Source organism: Otolemur garnettii, unplaced genomic scaffold, assembly GCF_000181295.1.
Source record: "Otolemur garnettii isolate 467f Iridium unplaced genomic scaffold, OtoGar3 scaffold00018, whole genome shotgun sequence".
In the NCBI taxonomy this organism is placed as follows: domain Eukaryota; kingdom Metazoa; phylum Chordata; class Mammalia; order Primates; family Galagidae; genus Otolemur; species Otolemur garnettii.
This window is the reverse complement of record NW_003852413.1, coordinates 27,030,546-27,035,918: the sequence shown is the minus strand read 5'-3', so window position 1 is coordinate 27,035,918 and position 5,373 is coordinate 27,030,546. Positions and strand designations below refer to the sequence as shown.

The 5,373-nt window shown below is 48.3% G+C and overlaps 1 non-coding gene across 1 annotated transcript; it reads right to left on the bottom strand.

Moving 5' to 3' along the window:
• Positions 1-655: 655 nt before the first annotated feature.
• Positions 656-778, bottom strand: LOC111724034. Its single transcript, XR_002772410.1, has one exon. It is a non-coding gene; the product is annotated as a small nucleolar RNA SNORA68 (small nucleolar RNA).
• Positions 779-5,373: the final 4,595 nt, after the last annotated feature.

Sequence of the window (5,373 nt, the reverse complement as noted above, 5' to 3'; positions counted from 1 at the left end):
TCAAGCTATCCCCCCGGGTAGAGTGCCGTGGCATCACAGCTCACAGCAACCTCCGACTCCCGGGCTCAAGCGAGTCTCCTGCCTCAGCCTCCCAAGTAGCTGGGACCACAGGCACCCGCCACAACACCCAGCTATTTTTTGGTTGCAGCTGTCACTGTTGTTTTGGCGGGCCCGGGTGGGATTCAAACCCGCCACCTTAGGTGTATATGGTGCCTTAGCCACTTAAGCCACAGGCGCGGAGCCTGTGTGTGTGTTTTTGAAGTGTTTATTTGGGCAGGGTGAGAAGGCCTTGCATGTAGAAGGTGTTAGGCCTCTTGATGGTGACATGTGGCTTGAGTTGGCCAAGCAGAACCTGGTAGGGCAGTGGGAACTTGACCTTGAAGTCATGAAGGTGGGTGACTGTGGGCCTGTAGTACTTGCTGGCAGCAGTCTCCTCCACCTTCAGGATCTGGGCCAAGTGGACTCAGGTACTTGTGCCTGGGTATGTAGAAAAGGAGAGAGGAGGTTACTGCCCTGGATGGGATCTGGGCAAACCTCCATCCAATGCCTTCCTGGTGGCCTGGCACAATTTGTCAGGCACAGCAATTATCTGGCAACCCTGACTTGGGGCTGAATGGGGAACTGGGTGGCTGAAACCTCTGGCTCCAGCAAGCCCTGACCTCCAAATTCACTTTGAGGGGCATGACCTCAGCTCCCCAAGGGGGTTTGCTGTTAGCACCCCTGTTTAAACAACTGCTACAAGAAACAGCAATTCTTGGGTTTGGGATTTAGGTGCTACATGTCCTCTTTTTTGTTACTGTTGTTTAAGGGGCAGGGCTGTCCTGTATTCCCCAGGCTAGAGTGTAGTGGCTGTTCACAGGCACAATTATAGTGCACTATGGCCTTGAACTCCTGGCTTCCAGTGATCCTCCCACTTTAGTCTCCCAAGTAGCTGGGACTACAGATACGCACTGCATCCCCATGCTGGGTTTGTGTTTTCACTATCTGGCCCCACCTGCCTCTCTGGATGGGTCTTTCTTTTTTCGTTTTTTGAAACAGAGTCTCACTATGTCGCCCTTGGTAGAGCGCCATGGTGTCATAGCTCACAGCAACCTCAAACTCTTGGGTGATCCTCTTGTCTCAGCCTCCCAAGTAGCTGGGACTACAGGTGCCTGCCACAACACCCAGCTATTTTTAGAGATGGGGTCTTGCTCTTATTCTGGTTGGTCTCAAACTCCTGAACTCAAGCAATCCACCTGCCTCAGCCTCCCAGAGTGCTAGGATTACAGGCATGAGCCACTGTGGCTGGCCCTGGCTGGGTCTTCGTTGGGAACTATGCATGCTCCAGCTGTGCCACACCTCTTATGGCTCCCAACAAGCCTGCACTTCCACAGTGTTGTCCCCTCTGCTCTGAATGGCTCTCCTTCCCATCACTTTTGGCTCAGACTCATTACCTTCCTTCTCCTCAGTGGTCTCATAGAACCTGGTGCACCCATCTCTTCTGGCAGTCATCGCACTGAACGGTAATTATATGTTTCTGTGTTTGCTGCTCTGCTACAAAGTGGTGGTCTCCTGGAGGACAGGAATGTGCTTTATGTACCTGGTGCCAGTTATAGGTAGGTGCTCCATAGATGTGAGTGAGTGAGTGTGTGTGGGGGGGTTAATCTCAGCCTGAGAGGAGCTCCCCACCTGCACCATCCTGGAGCAATCTGCAGAGGGCAGTCCCACACCACACGTGGCTTCTCTAGACTCTGCCCAGGTGTTTTTCTTCTACCATACGCAGCTCAGATAGGTAGATAGGTGGATGAGTGGTGGATGGATGGATGGATGGATGGACGAACCAGTGGGTAGTTGGATGGATAGGTAGAATGGGCATATTGCACTTGGGTTCTGGAGTTGACAAACTGTGGGACCTGGAAATCCAATCAAACTAACTTAGGCACTGGCCCTGCTGGCTCATCCCTTAGACACAGTGGCTTAGGGCCAAGGGACTATGACTGAAAACTGGAAAAACATTGTTTTCAAAGTGAAAGAGAAAGAGGAATATTGCAAAATGGAATCAGATAAAGATTGAAATAAGTGGCTACAAAGCAAAATATTAACCAATCAATTGCAACTCAACTTATATATAATTTATGTATAAATTGCACTTCATGTGGGATGTGAGTGCATTTTAATATTTGTGACATGATGTAGCCACTCAGAAAGTGTCGAGGACTCTTGACATCCTTGGAAAGGGCCTTTGAGGGAGTGGGAGTGTTAAATTGAGCCCCAGACTCCCCAGCAGGGGGCTCTGGGCACTGCTCTTTTTAAGCTCAGGCGTCCTAGAGCCCGACACTGAAGGTCCAGCCCCTCTCTTCCTGCTGAGGACTCTGGAACTGAGTTGGTAGGACAACATTCAGGAACACAAGCTGCCCACAGCCACCATCTTTCCTGATCTTTAGGTAGCGTGGGAAAGGGGTGATGTGTCATTCAGTTAAGTTCTTACACAGGAGAGATATTGAGTAGGAAGAGGCTCTGGCTCTTAATTCTTGGCTGGGTGGGGGATGGAAAGGACAGGGGACAAGAACAGAACCAATTGTCTCCGAATTCAATTCTGAATCAGTCAGGGACTTTACAGTGCTGGGCAGTGGCCAGGGAGGTTTCTGGGAAGGGGCAGCATTTGAGTGGCAAGTCAGATGAGGCAGTGTCCAGCTGTCAGTAGGTGGAGCATCCTGAAAGCAGTAGAGAAGGAAGAAGGGAAGCCAATGGCAAGCTATCCAAGCTTTGCAGAATGCCTGGGGTGCTACTGCCTATGGGGGGAACATGAAGAGAACCCAACCACGGATGTCCATAGTGTGTTTCTCCACTGTTCCTCAGTAGGAGTTCAGTGCTGAGTTCCTATCAGTACCCACTGACAGGCATTATATTTCCCTAAAAGGAATTCTGACAGCTGGACATGGTGCCTCATGCCTGTAGTCCCAGGGACTAGTGAAGCTGAGGTGGGAGGATTGAGACCAGCCTCACTGGGCAATATAGTGAGAACCCTGTCTCTTTACAAAAAAAAAAAAAAGGAAAGAAATTTTTCTTTTCTTTCTTTTTTTTTTTTCAGTTTGGCGGGGCTGGGTTTGAACCAGCCACCCTCAGTATATGGGTCTGGCGCCCTACTCACTGAGCCACAGGCACCACCCAGAAATTTTTCTTGAAGTGTTTTATTTATTTGTTTATTTTTGAGACAGAGTCTCACTCTGTAACTCAAAGTAGGGTACCATGGTGTCACAGCTCACAACAACCTCAAACTCCTGGGCTTAAGAGATTCTCTTGCCTCAGCCTACTGAGTAGCTGGGACTACAGGTGCCCACCACAGTGCCCAGCTAGGTTTACTATTTTTACTAGAGATGCGGTCTCACTTTTGCTCAGGCTGGTCTTAAACTCCTAACCTCAAGCAATCTACCCAATTTAGCCTCCCAGAATGCTGGGATTACAGGCATGAGCCACCTCTCCAGCCCTGTTAAAGTGTTTTTAAAGTATCAGGGCAGCGCCTGTGACTCAGTAGGGTGCCGGCCCCATATACCGAGGGTGGTGGGTTCGAACCCAGCCCCGGCCAAACTGCAACAATAGCCAGGTGTTGTGGTGGGTGCCTGTAGTCCCAGCTACGTGGGAGGCTGAGGCAAGAGAATTGCCTAAGCCTAGGAGTTGGTGGTTGCTGTGAGCTGTGACGCCACAGCCCTCTACCGAGGGCAATAAAGTGAGACTCTGTCTCTAAAAAAAAAAAAAAAGTTTTTTTAAAGTAGCAAATACGATTCCTTTTCCCTTGTGACCAGGGCCACAGATATGCCAGAATAGAGTATAGGCAGTCGTCTAGGTAGGATTAGGAACCACTTTGTTAAAAAGCATATGAGCAAGATGGCTGCATAGGGGAAACAGCTGGTAAAGACTTGGATAGAGATTAAGCGATGGAAAAGAAAACTTTCATGGCTGTGGTCCCTGATGTAAATCTATTCAGGGTCTTTGAGACCATTCCTAGGTTTCCTGAATCAAAGGGAGATATAAGGGCAGGTTTATGGAAGGAGAATAATCCCATTTGGAGAAAGGAAAGCTGGAAGGGAACACAGAGGATTTGTAGTTTAGTGTGTGGGCTCTGAAGCTGGACTGCTTGAGTTCAGATCCCAACTCTGTCACTGTATGACCTTAGGTATATTCACTCATTACATGTCGGTGTCTCATCTGTAAAATGGGTTTATTAATAGTACTTTTAGTTATATTAAAATGTTAATGATTAGGGCAGTGCCTATGGCTCAAAGGAGTAGGGTGCTGGCCCCATATGCTGGAGGTGGCAGGTTCAAACCCAGCCCCAGCCAAAAACTGCAAAAAAAAAAGTTAATGATTAATATTTTTGTAGGGATTAAAATGATCAAATATAAAGTACTTCATACAGTGCTTACCATATAAGAGCTCAGTGCCTATTACCTCATCCAAATAAAAAGGAGATACTACACTTAAAATTTTGTTAAGGGCTGGGTATGGTGGCTCATGCCTATAATCCTAGCACTCTGGGAGGCTGAGTTAGGTGGATTGCCTGAACTCAGGAGTTCAAGATCAGCCTGAGTGGCTGGGCATGGTGGCCCACTCCTGTAATTCTAGCACTCTGGGAGGCTGAGGTGGGTGGATTGCTTAAGCTCATGAGCTCAAGACCAGCCTGAGCAAAAGGCAAGACTCCCGTCTCTACTAAAAATAGAAAAAAACTGAGGCAAGAGAATCACTTGAGCCCAGGAGTTGGAGGTTGCTGTGAGCTATGATGGCATAGCACTTTACACAGGGTAACAGCTTGAGACTCTGTCTCAAAAAAACAACAGGCAAAATAAAACAACAACAAAAAAAAGATCAGCCTGAGCAAGAGCAAGACCTTCTCTTTACTAAAAACAGAAAAACTACCCAAGTGTTGTGTCGGGTCCCCGTAGTCCCAGCTACTTGGGAGGCTGAGGCAGGAGAATCACTTGAGCCCAAGAGTTTAAGGTTGCTGTGAGCTATGAGGCCACAGTACTCTAGCCTGGGGCAACAGAGTGAGACTCTGTCTCAAAAAAAATTAATTAAAATTTTGTTAAGGGAGCTGGGCGTTGTGGTGGGCGCCTGTAGTCCCAGCTACTTGGGAGGCTGAGGCAAGAGAATCGCCTAAGCCTAAGAGCTGGAGGTTGCTGTGAACTGTGACACTAAGGCACTCTACTGAGGGTGACAAAGTGAGATGCTATCTCTAAAAAAAAAAATAATAATTTTTTTGTTAAGAGTTTACATCTCAGCTCGGCGCCTGTAGCTCAACCCGCTAAGGCGCCAGCCACGTACACCTAAGGTGGCGGGTTCGAATTCAGCCCGGACCCGCCAAACAGCAATGACGGCTGCAACCAAAAAAAAAAAAAA